The sequence below is a fragment of the Schistocerca piceifrons genome, chromosome 7 (assembly GCF_021461385.2).
Source record: "Schistocerca piceifrons isolate TAMUIC-IGC-003096 chromosome 7, iqSchPice1.1, whole genome shotgun sequence".
Lineage (NCBI taxonomy): Eukaryota > Metazoa > Arthropoda > Insecta > Orthoptera > Acrididae > Schistocerca > Schistocerca piceifrons.
In genome coordinates, this window is record NC_060144.1 from 185,487,681 (window position 1) to 185,511,641 (window position 23,961).

At 43.6% G+C, this 23,961-nt stretch overlaps 1 protein-coding gene and 1 non-coding gene across 2 annotated transcripts in view; one reads left to right on the forward strand and one right to left on the reverse strand.

Moving 5' to 3' along the window:
- The window catches only part of LOC124805539 (protein goliath), a 663,220-nt gene that overhangs the window by 44,203 nt on the left and 595,056 nt on the right, over positions 1 to 23,961 (forward strand). The window lies entirely within an intron of this gene.
- Positions 2,364 to 2,437, reverse strand: Trnat-ugu. The gene has a single exon. It is a non-coding gene; the product is annotated as a tRNA-Thr (tRNA).

The following is a 23,961-nucleotide window of genomic DNA, read 5'->3' on the forward strand; positions in this document are numbered from 1 at the left end:
GCAGAAATCAAATCTGCATGTGGAATGCACTTCTTTGACTCTTGTGCAGAAAGGAGTGCACTATTCTGCTGCATACATTTTCAATAAGCTACCACAAGGACTCAAAAAGCTTAGCAGTAGCCCAAACGCTTTTAAGTCTAAACTGAAGAGTTTCCTCATGGCTCACTCCTTCTATTCTGTCGAGGAGCTCCTGGAAGAGCTGAAACATTAAGCAAATTCCAGTGTTACATTGTTGATTTTCTTTATTTAAACTTACGAATTGTCGCCTGAATACGTTTCTTGTATTTGGTTTTATCTGTTTCTACTATCGTGTTATAATTTCATGTATTGACTCGTTCCATGACCATGGAGACTTCTCCTTAATTTGGTCCCACGGAACAATAAATAAATAAATAAATAAATAAAAAATAACAGCACGATACCGCCTGCAGCGCTTCTCCTGGGGTCGTGACAATATCGATTGGACCCTAGACAACTGGAAATCCATGGCCTGGTCAGATAAGTCCCGATTTCAGTTGGCAGGGGCTGATAGTAGGGTTCGAGTGTGGCGCAGACCCCAAGAAGCTATGGACCCAAGTTGTCAACAAGGTACTGTGCAAGCTGGTACTGGCTCCAAAATGGTTTGGGCTGTGTTTACATGGAAGAGACTGGGTCCTGTGGATGTTCGACTACTTGGAGACCATTTGCAGCCATTCGTCGAAGTCATGCTCCCAAACAACTATGGAATTTCTTCGGGCCGCAGTTGTTCGCGATTGGTTTGAAGAACATTCTAAACAATTCGAGGGAATGATCTGGCCACCCAGGCCACCGGACATGAATCCCATCGGACATTCATTGGACATAATCGCGAGGTCAGCTCGTGCAGAACATTCAGCACCGGCAACAGTGTCGCAATCATGGACGGCTATAGAGGCAGCATGGCTAAATATTTCTGCAAGGGACTTTCAACGACTTTTGAGTCCATGCCACGAGGAGTTGCTGCACTACGTTGGGCAAAAGAAGGTCCGACACGATGTTAGGAGATGTCCCATGACTTTTGTCACCCCAGTGTATACGAGCCAGAATCGCCGAAAAACTTATGGATGCCGCTACGATGTCGATTCCTCGGTCTTAGCTACCTGAACTGTGACGATACTTACGCCTGTAGGAAGTGGTGGTTTCATAAAGAATTTAAAGGCAACAACGTCGGGCAGAAAGCTTTTGAAAATGTTGACTGGAATACTCTCTTTCAAATTCTAAAGGTGGCAGGGGTAAAATACAGGGAGCGAAAGGCTATTTACAATATGTACAGAAAGCGGATGGCAGTTATAAGAGTCGAGGGGCATGAATAGAAGCAGTGGTTGGGAGGGGAGTGAGACAGGGTTGTAGCCTCTCCCCGATGTTATTCAATCTGTATATTGAGCAAGCAGTAAAGGAAACAAAAGAAAAATTCGGAGTAGGTATTAAAATCGATGGAGAAGAAATAAAAACTTTGAGGTGAATACACTAAGCAGAATCAGAAGGATGTAGGTTGCAGTAAAGTACTAGGAAATGAAGAAGCTTGCACAGGATAGGGTAGGATGAAGAGCTACATCAAACCAGTCTCAGGACTGAAGACCACGACAACAACAACAACAACAACAACAACAACGTCGGGCAGAACAGTAAGCTAGATTCGGGAGAGGTGGTCACTATGGTGCTAGCATCAGCACAGAAGGATCAGGACGAAGATGCAGGTAGCCAGTTAGGCCTGTGCTGCAGTGTAGTGCAAGCGGCTGCCGCTACGGCGTTGCCATTGCCAGCGTCAGCCCTACTGCAGGGATAAGCCGACTCGACCCGTCGCTGAGAAATACGGCGCGAACTCAAGGCTCCGGACTCAGAAAGGAACCTAACACACTGATTTTCTTCGATTGTTGTCGTATTCGTATAGGATTTGAATATCACTGCCTGGACATTAATTTCCTACAGCAGTACGTCAAAGTAATAAAAAAAAAGCTCCATAAAATCGTCTTTGAGGATAAGAAAATTTCCATACGCTCTTCGAGTATAGAATATTTCTAACGTATTAACATAGTCATCGGTAACTTGATTCGGTAGCATAAACGTCTCGTAAAGTCGCTGGGCTCCCTTTTGTATTTTTATTTAATTGGAATGCTAATTAACAAATATTGACTCATATTTTTTAATAAAATTAACATTTTTTATATATACTAAGAGGACATGTCCGAAAGAACAGATACCATCGGTGACCATGCAGCTCATTAGAACGAAATTACAATGAAATGAACACCCGTGCAGCTCATTAGAATGAAATTACAATGAAATGAACACCCTTAGCTGCTTACATGCGTTGGCATACGTCAACGGGAACAGATGAAAATGTGTGCCCCGACCGGGACTCGAACCCGGGATCTCCTGCTTACATGGCAGACGCTCTATCCACTTGAGCCACCGAGGACACAGAGGATAGTGCGACTGCAGGGTTTCATCTCTGGCACGCCTCCCGCTTACTTGTTGATAAACTCGGAATTGCCAGAATAATTATTTTGCGAATTTCGTGTTAGAAACGAAAAAGAAAAATGAACTGTTTGTGGTAAAATGTCGAAAAAAATTCATTTCCATGTATTCGTGAAAATATCTTTGAAATTATGCAGAAGACACGATGTGACATGATACTGGACGGTTTCTGTACGCTGGTCGGAGCTGATTCGCGTGTCTACGACCCGATTTTGCAAACGTCTCTTTGGCAACGCCTCTTCATAGCTCTGTAGACGGTTATTGTTTTCGTCTACAACCGTTCGCGCTTCGCAGCTGAAAACTGTCAAAAGCGCTGCCAGATGACGGCGATTTCCCTAAGGTGACTCGATTGTAGGAGTGTCTTAGGAATAAATAATAAATACATTAACTTAACACATGGCGCGGTACTCTCTCACGCATCTCAGCGTTTATGACGTCATATCTCCTGAGCTATTTGACATACAATAATATAACTTTGTAGGTTGATTTAGCGGGATATGTGGAAACCATTTGAAAATTGTGTTGCGAGTAGATGTAGTAGCATAGAAGTAACAAATTTAAACGTCATGCATGATGGACAGTTTTTCGCGCATCTCATCGTTTATTATGTCGTACCTCCTGAACTACACTCCTGGAAATGGAAAAAAGAACACATTGACACCGGTGTGTCAGACCCACCATACTTGCTCCGGACACTGCGAGAGGGCTGTACAAGCAATGATCACACGCACGGCACAGCGGACACACTAGGAACCGCGGTGTTGGCCGTCGAATGGCGCTAGCTGCGCAGCATTTGTGCACCGCCGCCGTCAGTGTCAGCCAGTTTGCCGTGGCATACGGAGCTCCATCGCAGTCTTTAACACTGGTAGCATGCCGCGACAGCGTGGACGTAAACCGTATGTGCAGTTGACGGACTTTGAGCGAGGGCGTATAGTGGGCATGCGGGAGGCCGGGTGGACGTACCGCCGAATTGCTCAACACGTGGGGCGTGAGGTCTCCACAGTACATCGATGTTGTCGCCAGTGGTCGGCGGAAGGTGCACGTGCCCGTCGACCTGGGACCGGACCGCAGCGACGCACGGATGCACGCCAAGACCGTAGGATCCTACGCAGTGCCGTAGGGGACCGCACCGCCACTTCCCAGCAAATTAGGTACACTGTTGCTCCTGGGGTATCGGCGAGGACCATTCGCAACTGTCTCCATGAAGCTGGGCTACGGTCCCGCACACCGTTAGGCCGTCTTTCGCTCACGCCCCAACATCGTGCAGCCCGCCTCCAGTGGTGTCGCGACAGGCGTGAATGGAGGGACGAATGGAGACGTGTCGTCTTCAGCGATGAGAGTCGCTTCTGCCTTGGTGCCAATGATGGTCGTATGCGTGTTTGGCGCCGTGCAGGTGAGCGCCACAATCAGGACTGCATACGACCGAGGCACACAGGGCCAACACCCGGCATCATGGTGTGGGGAGCGATCTCCTACACTGGCCGTACACCACTGGTGATCGTCGAGGGGACACTGAATAGTGCACGGTACATCCAAACCGTCATCGAACCCATCGCTCTACCATTCCTAGACCGGCAAGGTAACTTGCTGTTCCAACAGGACAATGCACGTCCGCATGTAACCGTGCCACCCAACGTGCTCTAGAAGGTGTAAGTCAACTACCCTGGCCAGCAAGATCTCCGGATCTGTCCCCCATTGAGCATGTTTGGGACTGGATGAAGCGTCGTCTCACGCGGTCTGCACGTCCAGCACGAACGCTGGTCCAACTGAGGCGCCAGGTGGAAATGGCATGGCAAGCCGTTCCACAGGACTACATCCAGCATCTCTACGATCGTCTCCATGGGAGAATAGCAGCCTGCATTGCTGCGAAAGGTGGATATACACTGTACTAGTGCCGACATTGTGCATGCTCTGTTGCCTGTGTCTATGTGCCTGTGGTTCTGTCAGTGTGATCATGTGATGTATCTGACCCCAGGAATGTGTCAATAAAGTTTCCCCTTCCTGGGACAATGAATTCACGGTGTTCTTATTTCAATTTCCAGGAGTGTATGATTCAGAGGCGGTCCGAACGCCCACAAGGATTGTTACCTAACAGTAAGGAATAAGTGTATTGAGGTCGGTTGGCATCGGTCCAGTGGTTTAGGTGGTGATGTGGAACATAAACGCACACATACACACATTTTTAAATATGTATAGGTTACCAATTGCAGGATTAGCAAGTACGCACAAGAAATTATAATTTTCAGGAAACATGAAACAGGACATAACATAGTTTTTTTCTGGAGATTGAGAGAGTGAACAGTATTATAGATGTGTGTAATTTTTTTCATTTAACAATAAGACATTTCGAATAACTGTATGAAATTCTGAATTATTTTCATACGACCAGTAATTAAAGATAAAATGTTACATTCATTAAAAATTATGATTCAATATTTGTTACTTAACATTTCCATTTGGTAATAAATACAGAGCATAATAAAAGTAAAGCTGCTATAAACGATAATTACACCAACTATTTCACAATTACAAGACGAATTTGCTACACAATTGGCTACAGGCGACAATGATGAATAGCTAGAAATGTTATGTACTTAAGAGTTATTGGAAATAATTCTAATTATCAAAAGAAATTTTTTAGAGCTGCTTTAGGAAACTGACGTCAGGGTACTGGGTTTCAAATATAATAACCAGGCTTTGCGAAGTCCCAATTAGATTCCACACTGAACAGCTTACGGAACTAGTGCATTTCTTAGCCCATGTTTATGGTGAATCCCACGCACAACAAACATTCCTACCTGGCTGGAAAAGTGTGCAAGTCACTGATGTTTGTAAACAAAGGTAAGAGATATGATCCACAGAAGCAGGACTTGCTGCAGGATGAGATTACTGTGCAGCGCAAGATGTAGAAAAGAAGGAAGCAGTCCTGTAGTAGATGATCTGGCTGAACAACGAAGAAAACAAGACACTCCATTGACAATTCGTATGTACATGGTGCAGGTGTAACGGCTGCGGTACCACCGTGACCAATAAGCAATCGAGGCGAGACGATACACTACCAAGTACCTATTACTATTATTAAAATGCCTAAACGGTCACCCAGTTATCCCGTCCTAGTTGCATAGTGGCTATGTAACGGCTTGCAAGGGCAACATAAATTCGATGTTCATTATTTGATATAATTATTGACTGAATTTAAATATTTAAAATACTGTCCTAATGTACTCACTAAGAGTTCAAAACTTATGTTAAAAGTAAATACAGTTACTGAAGTATCACAGTCAGAATCTGTGTACAGTGTATGTCTCGAGACAGTCGTCGTAATGGCTCGCATATTATCCAGACTATAATCATACAGAATTTCAGAAAGAGAGTGCTTGGCGACTTTCAACCAACTTAACTCATAATCTCAAACAGTTTCTAAACTTTTTCTCGCTGACACGCCGATAAAATAATGAAAAGAAAAAGTTTATTTCTTATCCAGAATGAGATTTTCACTCTGCAGCGGAGTGTGCGCTGATATGAAACTTCCTGGCAGATTAAAACTGTGTGCCCGACCGAGACTCGGACTCGGGACCTTTGCCTTTCGCGGGCAAGTGCTCTACCAACTGAGCTACCGAAGCACAACTCACGCCCGGTACTCACAGCTTTACTTCTGCCAGTACCTCGTCTCCTACCTTCCAAACTTTACAGAAGCTCTCCTGCGAACCTTGCAGAACTAGGAGAGCTTCTGTAAAGTTTGGAAGGTAGGTGACGAGGTACTGGCAGAAGTACAGCTGTGAGTACCGGGCGTGAGTCGTGCTTCGGTAGCTCAGTTGGTAGAGCGCTTGCCCGCGAAAGACAAAGGTCCCGCCCGAGTTCGAGTCTCGGTCGGGCACACAGTTTTAATCTGCCAGGAAGTTTTATTTCTTATATTTCCACTGTTTATGCTACAGAACTTCAGCATCAGACATGATCTTTTAATTTTTTACTCCTTTATTACTAACCCTTTTCGAAACATACAATGCAGACAGTATCCACATATACCAGTGAACATGCCTGAAAAATTGTATTATTGTACGTCACAGAATTCAGAAGATATGATATGTGAGTTTGATTAATTAAAGCAGTGATGCACAACCTAGGGGTAATTATCCCCTGACAGGTAGAATGGAATTTTTTGAGGATTAAAAGCTAAACGATCAGATTATGTTTCAGTCACGAAACTAACCTATTTTCAAAAGATAATTAGTGTTATCACAATTTTGTAAGACTCTAATACTGATTGTGTAAGTTATCAATAATTACTTTTCTCAACTAGTGACATTGAAAGGTAACTTGTTTGCACTATTTGACAGAATGTTGACAAAACTTAGTGTACTAACATCATTTATTTTACTATACAAGACATAAATTATACTAAACAAGTTATAGATTGAATTCCCTATAAAACTAACAGATGACTTAACACTCCACTGGGTGGTGCCTGGTTGGCAAAGACAGTTTAACTAGGTGGTCAGTGAGTCAAGTACTCTGACCCTAAAAATGTGGATAACGGGAGCTGATCTGACGCTGAGCAGACTTTGACTGATCAAATCTATTGAAGTTTCTCTACATAGGTGCAGCTGAAAGCAAGCGGTAATTGAGATGTGTACGTCCTGACAATGCTGGAGCAGCAGTATGTTACCCTGTGTGCTTTGTGCGCCGACTTGACTTGCAGCTGACCAGATGTGTGAGGCGGAGGAGATGAGATGTGGCGGTGGCACCTCTCAATGGACCGCAGCCACGAAAGAAATGGAAAGATATCACGGTCTAGTGATCAGGCAGACTGATCGCAATTTACTCTCAACCAGAGCCCTGAAATCGTGGTAGAGTTCAGTGTGTGACACACCCGTTCGCTGGTAGTACCAAGGACCAATTTGGCTCACTTGTACGACAGAGTACACAAGGATACCAAAAGTCAAGACTGGTAAACCAAAAACGAATGAGTGTGCCCTCAGTAAACGAGTAATCCAAGATGTTTGAAGTCACTCTGTCAGTAGAGTAAGAACCTAATCACAGGCTCCCCATTCTAAACTACTCGCAAGTGAAGTCAGTCTCAGGACAGGCCCCAAGTACCAACCAAACATGCCAGTGCTCCGACCATAAGTGCTTATCAGACCATAGTCCGAGTGCTTCCCACCTATCTAGAAAACAATTCCTGTTTCCCACAAAGTACATACACCATCTTCACAGTGTCTTGAGCTAATCACAAGGCTCTAGAGGCGCTAAATCTCTCCCACACGACAGCACAAACTCATGTCGAACCAGGGCAAGAGCTAAGATACCTGTGCCTCTGAAAAGAAAAAGAAACCGCCAATTACTGCCTTTTCTTAAGTTTTCGCAGAGGGGAAAAAGATGATTTTCTCTGAAGTCGTATCCCTTCCCACAGCAACAGGTGAATAGATACAATCTCAAAGGTCTTTATCTAAATCGCCTGTGTCTTGGAGCTTGATAATCCTATCTATGAGGGGTAATAAAGATACCATCTCTAAACGTTTCTCAGACGCCGTAGTTTTGTTATACAACAGGGGCCGCCGAGGGAAGTGGCTTACTGGTCTTCTTGCAATGTCAACAAACATGAAAACATGTGAATTTCTATTATGCTTGGCTCTGCACACAACGCCCAATTTATGATTCCTCTGTCTGGACGCTTTCCTTTAGACCGTCGCCCCTGCCCAGCCTTCTGCTGGCGCTGCGGCAGGTATCACGGTATTGTTCTGCTGGAGCCCTGTCCCAACGAGGAGCTGCCCTGTCTGCCCTTGACCTGTCCGGCAAGATTTACTAAGGGGTAGGCTCGCCGCCAATTGCTTTCAACTCCCAGCAAGCCATTTCTATGAACCATAAAAATACCTCATGCTTTTAGCGCCCTACCAGGCTCCATCAACGTCTGCTCAGGCCGTTAACTTTCTGGAGTCTCGCTCAAAGTGCATCAGGTTGTAATAAAATCTTTAATAATTTTCTGTATGCGAAATGGTGAGAGAGTAACTTGTCCTCTCTCAACATTAACACAGTGGAGGTTATAGGTTCTTCAGATAGTACATCCATTAGAGACATGTTGTGCTTTGTCCTGTACATCACTGATGATGAAATTGAGACATACACACAACAAACTCTAAATGTCCCAAAAAAATTGCTTCTCCAAGTTGTCGATAGTACCTGCAGTAGACAAGAAATTCTTCATTACTCGCACACATTGTTATTATTACCATTATTATTATTATTATTATTATTATTATTATTATTAGAGCAATTAGACACAAAGCATTAACAGTCTGAAGGTGTCTACTTTCTGCCACTTCAGAAGTAAGAAGTGCAGCAATGAAGTGATTGTCAAACACTAAGTATAGTAGTGAGTGACAGATGGCTGAAGGGATGGGTGTGGACGGCAGGGGTACTAACCAATGTCCAATTGCACTCAGGGGTAACGGTCTAAGAAAGATTGGGAACCACTGCCTTAAAGAATTGCAGCTGGGTTTTGAGAGCAGGGGTGGGGGTTACTGGTTAAAGACTAATATGCTTTGTTGTGACCAGACGAAACTATAATAGTGGCCATTAAAATTGCTACACCAAGAAGAAATGCAGATGATAAACGGGTATTCATTGAACAAATGTATTATTCTAGAACTGACATGAGATTACATTTTCACCCAATGTGGGTGCATAGATCCTGAGAAATCAGTACCCAGAACAACCACCTCTGGTCGTAATAACGGCCTTGATACGCTTGGGCATTGAGTCAAACAGAGCTTGGATGGCGTGTACAGGTACAGCTGCCCATGCAGCTTCAACACGATACCACAGTTCATCAAGAGTAGTGACTGGCGTGTTGTGACGAGCCAGTTGCTCGGCCACCATCGACCAGATGTTTTCAGTTGGCGAGAGATCTGGAGAATGTGCTGGCCAGGGCAGCAGTCGAACATTTTCTGTATCCAGAAAGGCCCGTACAGGACCTGCAACATGCGGCCGTGCATTATCGTGCTGAAATGTAGGGTTTCCCAGGGATTGAATGAAGGGTAGAGCCACGGGTCGTAAAACATCTGAAATGCAACGTCCACTGCCGTCAATGTGAACAAGAGGTGACAGAGACGTGTAACCAATGGCGCCCCATACCATCAAGCCAGGAGATACGCCAGTATGGCGATGGCGAATACACGCTTCCAATGTGCGTTCGCCGCGATGTCGCCAAACACGGATGCGACCATCACGATGCTGTAAACAGAACCTGGATTCATCCGAAAAAATGACGTTTTGCCATTCGCACACCCAGGTTCGTCGTTGAGTACACCATCGCAGGCGCTCCTGTCTGTGGTGCAGCGCCAAGGGTAACCACAGCCATGGTCTCCGAGCTGATAGTCCATGCTGCTGCAAACGTCGTCGAACTGTTCGTGCAGATGGTTGTTGTCTTGCAAACGTCCCCATCTGTTGACTCAGGGATCGAAACGTGGCTGCACGATCCGTTACAGCCACGCGGATAAGATGCCTGTCATCTCAATTGCTAGTGATACGAGGCCGTTGGGATCCAGCACGGCGTTCCGTATTACCCTCCTGAACCCACCGATTCCATATTCTGCCAACAGTCATTGGATCTCGACCAACGCGAGCAGCAATGTCGCGATACGATAAACGGCAATCGCGATAGGCTACAATCCGACCTTTATCAAAGTCTGCTCCTTACACGAGGCATCACAACAACGTTTCACCAGGCAACGCCGGTCAACTGGTGTTTGTGTATGAGAAATCGGTTGAAAACTTTTCTTATGTCAGCACGTTGTAGGTGTCGCCACCGGCGCCAAACTTGTGTGAATGCTCTGAAAAGCTAATCATTTGCGTCTGTAGCACGTCATCTTCGTGGTGTTACAATTTTAATGGCCAGTAGTGTACTTTCGTTCAGCCATAGCTGTGGGTTCTTTGATTACTCGCTGAGCTGCCTCATGGGAACTGTAACTCACGAAATATTAGTTCACTTTATTACATTAATGAATGAAAAACTTAGTTAACTTTCACACAGTTCTTTGCCCCCAGGAGTGCTGGATAATTTACAGCTGCCATTGTCATTGACTAACAAAGCATCACTTGATCCACTAATTAACAAATTGTTCTCTTGAAGTACAATGTTCAACCTGTACGAAAGTCGCCAGAAACTTTAACTACTCAGTGGTCCTATACTATTATGTTGACTCTTTCATGTGAGGTTATGAACTGGGCGAAGCTTTTGCATGCTCGACATTACATTGCTCTCAGTGCGAGGGTGCTGCTATGCTGAGAGCGAGGTGTGGTCTTCTGCAGTGGCACCCACTGGTTGTAACATATCGCAGCAAGCCTTCGCTAATGTCTGTGGTATCGATTCGAGTTGCCGACTTTGGTGTTGCACGACGACTGTGGACGACACCACATCCTTGTTATTTAGTCTCTGTTGATCCATCATGGACATGGAACATCGACTGGTCAAGTAATTATCAATTAAATTCGCCAACGGCTGTGTAATTGAGATGTTATTTTATTTTCACTACCAGTTTCAGCATTCCACTAGGCCATTTTCAGGCCCCATATCCATCTTTCAAAAACAAACGATGTTGACATATGGTGCCATATATTCCTGGATGTCGTGAATTCGATGACTTGATTGCAACAGTTGCAATCAAGTCTTCAAATTAAGCACTTGGCACACGTTTTTGAATCCACGACATCCAGGAATACATGGCACTGCATGACAGTATCGTTAATTTTTGAGAGTTGCATATGGGGCCTGAAGATGGCAAAGTGGAATGGCGAAATTGGTAATCAAAATAAAATGAAGTAACATCTCGGTTACACGGCCGTTGGCGAATTTCGTTGATAATTTCTTGACATTCGTCTATCAATGCATCCTGGAGCATATTACGATCCGCGACTGACATGCCCAAGAAACAACACGGGCTTATGATTAGTGCCTCGTGTAAAATCAGCTCGAGTTATTTTCCCACAAACCATTAGTTGCAAACAGTGGATGCAGGCGAGTAGGTAGGTTCTGTCATTCAGTACTTTCAAAAGGCGTCCTTCGCTTCATAACATGATGGGTACATAACATCAATATTGTGATCTGGAATATCTACACAAAATATGACACTGCATGAATTGTGGTCAGTAGAATTCAGTTAGTTATACCGGATGGCGAATGTGATACTATTATGTTCTCTAAATGTACATTACCGCCTCGGTAATTTTCTCAATATACATAAACGATTGGATAGGACCGGAAGTACTTCCGGATTATTCGCTGGTAATTTTGTTCTTTACGTGAAGGTACTGTTTATACATGACTGTAAGGAAATGCGGAATGACAGCTGTCTTCAAATGTAGAACGCAAGATAACGTCCATAGCAGAAAGAACCCGATAATATCCGCTCAGCAGATAAGTGGTAAACTTCTGACGCCTGCGAACTCGCTTAAATCTGTAGGAGTAATACTACAAAGCGTAGTGGAATTGAACGTACTCGTTTAATTTGTACCAGTGAAGGCGAACGGAAAACTTTGATCGTTTAGTAGGCGCAGGAGCGTGTCGGAGATGCTAAACAAACTCTAACGGCAAACGCTACAAGGTAGGCGTGTGCTTCACGGGAAGGTTTACTGTTAAGATTCCGAGAACATGCGTTCCAAGAAGAGTTGGATAACAAGTCGCTTCCTCCCACATATGCTCTGCAATATGACCATCACGAGAAAATCAGAGAAATTACGGCACAGTGACAGTCGTCCTCCCAACACATCAGTCGTGAATGAAGAGTGAAGGGTAAAGGCGAAATGACTTCTTGTACCGGAAGTAATCTTGACGAGAGTGGGATGCAGAGGATACAGGGTAAATGCAAACTCCACCGACTAAATTTCGGAGCGCAAACACTTTCTCCATGGACACGTACACCATAATTACTCTACCGCACAAACACTGGGGTTTAGGGTTACCCTCGTCTGGTGTGAGACGTTCCCAGTCAGGGGGAGGGGAGGGGAGGGAACCACTGGGGGCCGAACCGCACAATAACGCTGGGTTCTGTGTGTGTGTGTGTGTGTGTGTGTGTGTGTGTGTGTGTGTGTGTGTGTGTGTGTGTGTGTGGTGGGGGGGGGGGGGGCAGCAGGGTGAGTGGACTGCTGTAGCCTGTTGGGTGTTGAGGACCACTGCTGCGGGTTACGGCGGGGACGAAGCCTCTCCGCCGTTTCTAGGTCGCCAGATCCATAGAATAGAATACAATACAAATTTTGGAGACTGTTCAGTGTTTTTCTGAGTATTTTAGCACAAGGGATTTGCGGCCTCCAGTGGCTCGTCACTGAGTAAAAGCGTAAAAAATGTGTTTTATTGATGTCTGTATGCAGACTGAAGAGATGAATCAAAATTTGTAGCAAGGCCAGGATTCGAAGCCGGGTCGCCTACTCACTAGGAAATTGGTTCCCAATCTTTCTTAGACCATAAACCCTGAGTGCAATTAGACATTACCTAATACCCCCGCCTTTCTCCCCCTCCCACCTGCTATCTGTTGCCCCACTCCCCCTCCCCAAATCATCACAAACTTTACCACCTAACTGAAGTGTTGAATGAAAGACTTTCCTTGGAACACTTTATTTTTAAATGATGAAAGATATTTAGTGTGTGTGTGTGTGTGTGTGTGTGTGTGTGTGTGTGTGTGTGAGAGAGAGAGAGAGAGAGAGAGAGAGAGAATGAATGACGAAGGAATTCGTGGTGCATTGCAGTGCTACCCACAATTCCTTCTCAGAAAAGAAAGCTGACTATACACAATGAGGGTACACACTTGATACAAAACGTACTTCCCCAGCATTACTCCTCTCCACTGTGGCACTTGCATGAACTGCACACTGCAACCGTATTTAAAATCAACCAAGTTCAAATGTGTGCACTATACCTACTGCTCGTAAATAACTTGATTACTGCACTCCATACTTCTGAACTGGCAGAAGCTGGAGGACTTCAGGCTGTTAATGCTTTGTGTCTGACCAAAGCCACTAATAGTAGTAATAATAATAATAATAATAATAATAATAATACTGCGTACAACTCTATGTAGTTACTGCTGTGTCGTGGTGACAATTTATTTATCTGTTTCTAAGCGAGTAATGAAGCAATTTCTGGTTTACTGCAGGTACTATCGACAACTGGGAGAAGACATTTTCTTGAGGTACTCGTGCGTGTGTGTCTTAGTTTTATCGTCGGCGATGTACGAGACGAAACACAACATTTGTGTAGTGGATGGACTATAACCTCCACCGCATTAATGCTACTAATTGAGAGAAAGTAGTTGTTGATGATAACTTACATAGTCAGTATTAGAGTCTTAGAGAATTGTGATAATAGTAACGATCTTTCGAAAATAATTTAGTTTCGTGAGTGAGTGAAACAGAATCCAATCGTTTAGTTTTTACCCTCAGAAAATTTCATTTTACCCCTCAGGTTGGTAACCACTGTACTAGGCAGATGCGATAGCCACTACGCCACCTGGCACAGTGACTTTGAACAACTAGACCACCCTAGCAAGTCTACCTCCTTGCTACAAACTCTTTCACACCTCAGCCCAGCGATCCTCGCTGAACACGTATATTTAATTTTCGTTTCTGAATAGGGTATAAGTCAGTCAGTTACACACCGTCAGGTGGCTTGCGGAGTATGGATGTAGATGTAGATATCGGGTGCGTCTGCGATTCCCTTGTCTGTGGTATCACATATGGCGTGTAACCGTCTCCATTTGTAATGGAGTGGCAGTACCTGTAAGGGGCCCAAGACTGTCTTGCCGCATGGAAGCAGAACGCAGAAATTCTAAAAATATTCACCAACCTGGTGTCTTCACGTGATGTCGACATCTCAGTGCCGAGATAGCACGTAGATCGTGAGTCCGCTGCTTTTGCTGTGAGGCTTTAACAGAGCTACCCATCAACTGGCTTATTTTACTGGAATGATTAATTCTAAAGTTTATTGAGATGTCATCTGCTCTGTATTGTGCACATTGTATCAGACAAATCATAAAAACTCATCGCAAATATTGTGTGGTGAAACATGCGCCTGTAAGAAACACACAGCAAGTTAATAATCATCGTTGTTATTCACAAATATAATCCTTGCACATTGTTTCTGTAGGCTCCGTTTTAAACTTTATGGTGTTGCCAGATCTCTGTTTAATAAACTATGCTGCAATACCGTTGCGAAATGGTTTTATAGTGCGCAGATTTGAAAGTGTCCCGAAAAATTTCGAATTTTGAGCAGCAAACTAAAGATTAGGGAAACTAAAATATTAGTAGCACATAATAATCCACCTCGTCGTAGTAACTTTGTGGCTGCTGTAAAATAAGGAGAGTGGTTTGGAATAAGTGAATAATGCGAAAGAAATGACTCACACTGATATGTATATATCTGCGTGTGAACGTTGTTCTAAATGTGTATACATTCATCCACCACGTCTCATAAATGTAGGATGATAAAGTCATACAAATGAGCCCTGCGATTTTATTCCTGTGTTACACTGTCTAGATATTAATCAACAAAGTGCCTTTTACTAGTATAACTACCCCTTTGTACTTACGTAGGAAAAGTAATTTTCTCTCCTTTAAGGTATTTCGATTTTTGTCTGTAGCAACATCATTGCCGTTACCAATAAATAGATGTGTGAAAACAGATCAAATACGTGTAATATAAAAGTTTAGCATTTAGCACACAGCACAAAATTCAAACAAACAGCGTTTTGAGAAAGTCACGGGACAATAACAGTTTGATGTTGGTTGGTTGGTTAATTAGTTAGTTATTTAACTCGTAGGGTTACTTTTTCCCTAACTGTCGCCTCCTTCCCTACTTTAAGGCAAGCAATTTCTTACGTCCAGAGAAATTATCCTGTCACCGTGACTGAGGCAGCGTCGGACTTCTCATTGTACTGCAGATGTTTACACTGAAATGTATATGAATAAACTGGTGCAGACTAGACGGCTACAGACGGGAAATAGAATTTTCACGAAATTCAGCTATATTCTTCAACATAGATGAAATTTGAGGCAGCATTTCCATTACGGACGTCATTAATCCTCATTTCCGGAGATTATCAATGTAAATTTTTCAAATGCGTGTGAAATCTTGTGGGACTTAACAGCTAAGGTCATCAGTCCCTAAGCTTACACACTACTTAACCTAAATTATCCTAAGGACATACACACATACCCATGCCCGAGGGAGGACTCGAACCTCCACCGGGACCAGCCGCACAGTCCATGACTGCAGCGCCGTTAGACCGCTGGGCTAGCCCCGCGCGGCTATCAATGTAAATAATTCTGTTAATACGGAAAAATATTTGAATTGAAAAAGTAATAGAGATATAAAAGTTCGCTACTCTAGCTGTAGTATGTTACAACTGATCGATAAAATGACAGCAGGCAAAGTAAGTACCATGCTTGCGTAAACGAGTTTTTCTTCCCTTTACGCAGACATGTTTCGCGGAAGTTACAGCGTCGTCAGTGGGTTTATTTTCTTTCTAGTAACTAACAGGAAGATTGTTGTTTACTATCTGTACATGTTGAATGCGTATTTTTAGAGAAATGTATTCCAAAATTTTAAAACAGAATACATATATAACGTGTTATTTTTTGTGGTTTGAGAGTTCTGAAAATTCGTTGCGTGGGGCAGCATAGACTAGCATTTACCTGCTTAACGACAGCGCAAACTCGCAACGTCGGCTGCAGGCGCGTGAAGCTTCAACTGTGGCGTCCGTCCATAACAGTCTCTCGCGACGCGACGGAGTTAACAGCAAAGCTGGACTCTGCAAGTCTGAGATCAAGGAAACGCAGGTCAAAACATGCTGCTATCTAGCTTGGCAGAAAAATGCTTCGCCAATGTTCACACAAACAAAGAACGATAAAGCCACAGTAAACGAACGAGATAGACAGAGCAACCAGTGAGATAAATGAGCCACGACTGAGAGATTTGTCAGATAAATAAATGGGAGCACTGTGTCCCATTCCGTTTTACGAGGGCTCTTCGGAAAATAACTTCCGTTCGGTCGCGAAATGGTAACCACTGTGAAAAACAAAAGTGTGGAGCCTTCCAGTCAGTGGCCCACATTTTGGTTGAATGCCCCCTTCTTTTGGCTCTGCGTGCTAAGTACAGACTCCCCCACACTTTACCTTTGATGTTGGCTGACGATTCCCGGATGGTCTCTCTGGTTCTAGGTTTCCTCCGGGAGAGTGGTTTTTATTCTCAGTTTTAACGTTTTTAATCTCCCTCCGGTGTTGGGGCAGGGCGGTGAGTGTTTGGGTGTCTCCCACTGTAGGCAGTGTTCAGAGATTCCCGATTCACCTCCCTGACCGGAATCCTCTTTTCTTTCCCTTTTACTCTGTTTTTACCCCTTCTTTTTAAGGCTTGGTTAGTTTTTCTATTCCCATACGTACTTTCTGCATTATAGCAGTTGTACCTTTTCAGTCACAGGTGGTCTTGCCCATGCTGCTTCAGCATAGTGTTGGGTTCGTTCTCTTGCCAACTTCCCTCATTTGTTTTTACTAATGACAATGTGACTGCCCTTTTGCGTTTCCCCTTTTTCCGTTTTATTGTTCTGACTTTTCTGAGATGTCCCGTTAGCAGAATGGAGTCTATTTGAAACAAGGGACTGATGACCTTGCTGTTTGGTCCCTTTAACCTCAAACAACCAACCAACCAAAAACAAAAATGTTTTATTTGCAACAAAATGGTTCAAATGGCTCTGAGCACTATGGGACTTAACATCTGTGGTCATCAGTCCCCTAGAACTTAGAACTACTTAAACCTAACTAACCTAAGGACATCACACAGATCCATGCCCGAGGCAGGATTTTTATTTGCAACAGTTACCTACACCTTCCGGCTACTTCTCTACATAGTCGCCACTTCGCCTTAGACACTTGTCATAATGCTGTGCAAACTTTACAATACCCTCGTCATAGAAAGCAGCCGCCTGTGCTTTCCGCCAATACTCTACGCTGCTCTACAGCTCGCTGCGTGTGCCAAAGTGTTGTCTCCAGAGCCAGCAGTTCACGTGAGCGGAGATGAAACTCAAGGGCAGCCAGTTACGAGCTGTACTGTGGGTCATTACACAATTCGCAACGAAAAGCTGCAGGTGCATCTTCATTCCCCTTGCAGAGTGCAGCTGGGAATTGTCATGAAGACGGAACCGCATGACAGTTGTGTCATGCGGGCTGCATGACGTCAGGCGAAATCTCTCACTAGGCCCTCATACGTGGCGGGAGACGCTATTTCCTAGGCATCTGTACGTGCTCACTGTGCGCTACAAACTGAAAAGAGAGACGTGACGCGATCGACGGGCATACTGAAGACAATGACCAACACATCTGCGCACAGAATTTTCACAGTAGTTCGCATTTCGCGAGCGGTCGGAACTTATTTTCCGAATAGCCGTCGTCTTACCTGGGTAATGTGCGTCCACGGCTAAAACTATGGTCTGCTTTGCGAGCTCTGTAGGGAAGTTTCAGCAACCTACCCCTATTACTTCTTTATGCCAGGGGCGAGGACCTTTTTAGCTGGAGGGTTGCACTCTCTACGGTTCGCCAACGCGAGGACAAGTAGATAAAAGTCTCGCTCCGCCACTGTGTGCCAAGGACAAAATTTGGATGGAAACAGATCTTCGTAATGGTCAGCACCATACTGGGAATTTTAATAACTGGTAATCTCGTAATTACTATGACATCACTGTCAATGTCCATAAGACATTGGTAGTTTTAGTATTTAGCTCATAATTATTTTATTGGGAGAGATTTTGAAAGGTTCCTTCATCCTTCGTAGGGCTTTCTTGGTGTCACGCGATATCACACTTTTGATCGCGGCCAGAATCCACGCCCTCTTGGCAGTGTGCGGCGCGTGAGACAAGTTAACGCGACCTACTGCTCCACAGATTGAACCAGAAACGTTCGTTGACGGACCTGTATTAATTTTTTTACACTGCTAAACTCGTAAAATGAAACTAAATAAGGATCGTCAGCCTCGCTTTGACCTGCGAACAGAGCTAAACTGCACAACTCAAAAGTTAATATTCAAATCCCTGTAGCCATCTAACAACTTCAAAGAAAAATTTCGAGGTACGACCACTGACTGGAATATGTTCACTGCTAACAGTTTAGTACACCTGCTTCAACTGGCTCGTAGTTGTTGCTGTTGATAATCAGCATAACAACCAAGCAGGGACACAAATTAAAATCGCACTCAAATTTGCACTGAAACAAATTCATTTTTTTTGTATCAATTAATTCTAGACAAGTGGGTCACTTATCCAGCAGCACCTCCACCTAGCCAGTGTCTTCACATTCTGCTCTCAGGCCGCCTTTTACTGAACAAGTCCACACCCATTAAGGGTCCATTCTGCTCAGTCAGACTGTAAAATAAGCGATTTTATTTATTTTTTTTTTTTTTTGGAAAACCTAATGAATAAATCAATGTAAATCTTTTAAAGCATTATTTTTCTATTATTGGGCATTTTTGAAAGGTATTCGGCCATCATTAAGCCGCCCCCCCCCCCCTCCCCGCAACATACGACGAGTTTAAAGTTGCTCTGTCCAAAATGAGGCGTCATGATGGTATCTTTCGGTCTGCAAATCTTATCTGACATCAGAAAACGAAAAACTTTCTTTATCAACAGGGTATTGCGCAATGAGTAGTAGCACAGTTTTCTCAAATGTGAAAAAATAATAAAATAGCAGACGTTTGAAGCAAAGTTCTAGTTTTTGGCCACGTTTTTTTGCAATAACTAATGAATTAATTAAAATAAAAATAATTAGCCTATTACTCCTTGCGTATATGCCCGAGGAGTGACAGGCAAATGTCGGCAAGGTATCTTCGTTAGTGTGCCCGAAATGTATTCCGTCATCCAGCCGGAGGCAAGATTCGAACCTGCGACCGTTGCGGTGGCGCGGTTCCAGACTGAAGCGCCTAGAACCGCTCGGCCACACCGGCCGGCCGGAGGGCTGTGACGTATAGAAATTTTCGGTGCCTACTGTGTCACGCCTTTCAGTGTCACACAAATTTTTATTTTTAAAGGGGATCACTTAAGACTATTTCCATGGGTTCGCCCCTCAAATTCCTCCCTCATATCAGATAATTGTCTTCTGATGTAGTACAAACTGAAAAAAATAAATTGCTTTTAAAGCACAGTTTCGTAAATAATTTATATTCAAAACCATACACCTGTGTCACAGAACATTTTACATCGAGAATACTTTACACAAGTTTAAGGGAGGAAATGCTTCCGATAATTATTACAATATTTAAAGAACATCAAAATATGAACAGGCTGAAATGAACAAACAGTACATGAGACTATGTTAATGAATTCAACTGTAAAAAGCTAAGGAGCATCTTGTTAGCTAAATGAGAAATATGCAAAAGTGAAATGCCAAAATGAGCACTTCTCAATTGGAAGTAAATCAAAACAGTCAGAATGGCTGAAAGAGAGCACAATAACATGGTCCATAAACGAATAAAAGCTAAGCAACTAAGCAAATAAGAGAATAGGCAAGAATGAGATGCCAACAAAATGAGAGATGGCCGAACTCCGTCGGCACTTACATACGGTTGCGCTCGTGGCGGCACCTCGCGGCCCGTACGCAACACGCGCGTCTGCTATCGCACTGTACTCTTAGCGCCGGCGGCGGCGTCTAGCGGCCCATACGCAAGTTGTGCGATTGCTGTCGCACGTCGACCCTTAATCTATGATTTTACAGGCCCTACTCACACGACATTTACATTGAGGATAAATAGCATTGTAAAAAGTGGCTGGTTGCTGTTGTCTTCTCGGTAAGAGTCAACTTGTATTTTGTACACAGCCACGGGCTCAGAATGTCAGTTTTCGACAATTTAGCAAAAACTTTTTTTTTCGACGGAATCAAAAAGATTGTGAAATGTTGGACAAAACGCGTTGAAGAGCAGGGAGGTAATATAGAAAAATGTAGGGGAGAGCGGGGAAATACCGTGCACGTAAGCCATTTTCCAAATATTTCGTATTTTTGGAACTCAATTGAAATGCTGAACACCTTTTTTTGGGCAAGAAATCAATGCCCCACACGTTTATGGCTTCATATTTCCTATATTACATCGATTTACGTTCCTAGAGCTGTTTTACATAAGTGTTACATTGCACGGTATCACCCCGAGGGGTGGGATAATACCGCACAATATATCTTATGATACAGCATTGCACATAAAATGACCAAAACTCTGTAAAAATAAATCAAAATGAGAAATTCGAAATTCAGAATTTATTTAGAATTGAAACACACAAATTTTACAACGTATTAAAGTTTCTAAAGACAGAAAATCCTTTTACTGGTAAAACAAAATTATTGGAGTTTGGTGTCAACTTGTCTCTGAACACATTTATCCCGTTTTTAATGACAGTAGTCGCAAATATAGTTTTCAGCTGTGTCACATGCACTACACAAGGAAAACTTGTAAGATACACACACACACACACACACACACACACACACACACACACACACACACTTCCAAATATATAGTTCACGAAAATTCCAAAAGAAATTACCATATGGGGCAATACCGTTCACCACGGGGCAATACCGTGCTTCGGGCAATTACCGTGCCCGAAGCACGGTATTGCCCCGAGACAACATCATGGGCGTACCCAGCGAGGGGCAGGGTGGGGGGGGGAGGGCGGCTGCTCTCCCCCGCCCCCAGAAGATATTCGCAGTTTTTTTACTAGTTTACTGTTTTATTTAATAAGAAATGCTGCATGTTTTCTCGGATTGTACAAGTGCATTGTTGTATTTAAAATGTGTATTAAAAGCAGTTTTTCACTGGTTTGCTGCTGCCCCCCCCCCCCCCCCCCCCCGTTCAGATCCTGGGTACGCCCTTGGACAACATGACTCGCTATTTTAAATTCTAACCCAACAATCACGAAATTTAACGTCTAACATTTGATGTTTAAAAGAAGCTCAAGAAATGCGTAATTAAATAGAGCTAGTTTAAATATTGTTGCTATTACATATTTCGGTCACCTGTATACCTATTATCTTCAGATTTTATAAGAAATTAGTCGAAATCAGTTGAAAACGATTGTCGAAGACGTCTGCGCCGTTGAACGATATAGACCCCTTTGTGTCTGATTATAGTTACTTCCGCTATGTGGCAGCACCGTGCAGAGCTCTTTGCGCTCTCTCGGATACTGGATAATGCGGTGCTGGAATAGTTCCTTAAATTAGGCCACAGACATTCTCATAAATCATCGTGCAACTGCATTTATATTCTACATCTAATATCATTGTCAATAAAAACATCCATTTGTGACCTGTTAAGATAGTAGCTTTGAAGCAAAATATGCTTGCAACATGTTGACATTCTTAATCTTGTTAGTAACACGGCTTCAGGCATACAGTGTACATAGTTTCCCACAATGAGAACCAGTGCAGTTGATTGGAAACATCTATGACCAAAAGTGTGGTGTTAATTGGAAATGATTCTGGAATCTTTGGAAGACAATTTTCACATATATTGAATAATTTAAGCCCAGGCTGAAAAATTGTCAAAAATATTGTTTTACTAGTTGTTATACATATGTGTCTATAGCACTTTATAACTGGAGGGGTCTGTAAAAGAGTGCAGGCATGTACAAATTAGCTGTAGTCTCAGAAACTAACGAACCAGTAGCAGTGCCGGCCGCAGTGGCCGTGCGGTTCAAGGCGCCGCAGTCCGGAACCGCGCTGCTGCTACGATCGCGGGTTCGAATCCTGCCTCGGGCATAGATGTGTGTGATGTCCTTAGGTTAGTTAGGTTTAAGTAGTTCTAAGTTCTAGGGGACTGATGACCTCAGATGTTAAGTCGCATAGTGCTCAGAGCCATTTGAACCATAAAGCGGTGTACGGTATTATCCCGCTGTACGGCATTGCCCCGCTCTCCCCTATGTTTCTGTATTGTATCGTTAGCATTCCTTGTCTGAAAAGTGGCTTTACTTAAGGCCTGGCCAGACAGAATGCGGCCTGGCCGTCCGGCCTGTGGCCTTGAACCGCAGCCTGCAGGCCGCACTGTTGAATCTCTCGTTATTGTACGGCGGCGGTCACACAGAGTGCGGCCTGCCGCACCGGCCGCCGGCGGGTTGTCACAGATTACAGATTCGCCGCAAGCCGGAGCGGCTGCTTGCCTCTGTTGGCGCACTCAACTGCTCTGTGGTCACACTGGAAGCAGCAGCGTGAGGCGATTTTTGTCTTGCCATCTCGTAGTGCATGAATCATAGAACAGAAAGACTTATAGAGGAGGTGAGACAATACAACTTTTTGTATGATACAAGCGATCCTGATTTGGAGGCAGAATATTTTTGCCCTCGATATACTCTTGATAGAAAGCTGAATTCTCAGAAATAGTGTTGTCACTGTGACGTCCAGAACTTCCAATATCAACTACTGCAAACTCGCAGTATGGATCAACGATCGCCAGGAGAAGCAGCGAAAAGAATTGTTTGTAACAGAAGAACTGGGATCCACTATCCTTCGGGCATTTTAACCTGATAAGCTTTCCGTCTATGCTTCCAAGGCAGTTCGGAAACCCCCAAAGTTCTAGAAACCCTTCTTCAGATTTCTTCCACATCTCTGTTGTAGGAGTAGGTAAATAATTGGGTTGTAGAACCGTCGATATTGCCTGGCACACTTATTTCACAATTTCTGAAACTGTTGAACGTCCTAACCGAAAAGAAAAGCCATGGTCTGGTGACTGTCGCCTATAGTCAAGTATCTGGAAAAGATTCAAATAAATTATGCCAATAAAACGAATAGATAAGTTAACGACCAAAGCTATGTTTATTTAAATTCAATGACAATGTTATGAATACAATGAAACAAAACAATCTATTAAGTAGAAAGTTCTCTCTAGTGGGACATACGGAACTGGATGTTACTATTGTTTGCTGTATTCGAAAACACTGAAGATAAATTTATCACTCCACTCGTAACAACGTTGTGGGATAGCACTTTCTTCCGCCGAACCTTTCATACGATACAACAAAGCTGAAATGGAATAATTTATATGACTTCTGTTTGATGCACAAAGAGGCCAAAAATGGTAAAACGCACCTCAAAGAAATGGCTAGTCTGTGCCTTGTGTCAATTGGCTTTCTCCAGTTCGTTGCGCACTTCTCGGTGCTACCTTTTAATTAGGTGATGCAGTTCCTCGAAACATTCTCGCGACATACGAAAATATTTGAAGAACCTATCTTCGTCAGACTCTGGATCAATACACAGACGATGGTATTATCCTAAGCTTTCTCTCTTGCTATTAATGTCGTGCACCCAACATCTCCTCTCCTTGGTGCCATTTCGTATCGCTAGTGCGAGCTACTCACTTCTGCACTAACAATAAATAACTGCTGTTTCTTATTTATATAAATGATATGCCTTCTAGTATTACAGGTGATTCAAAAATATTTCTGTTTGCTGATGACA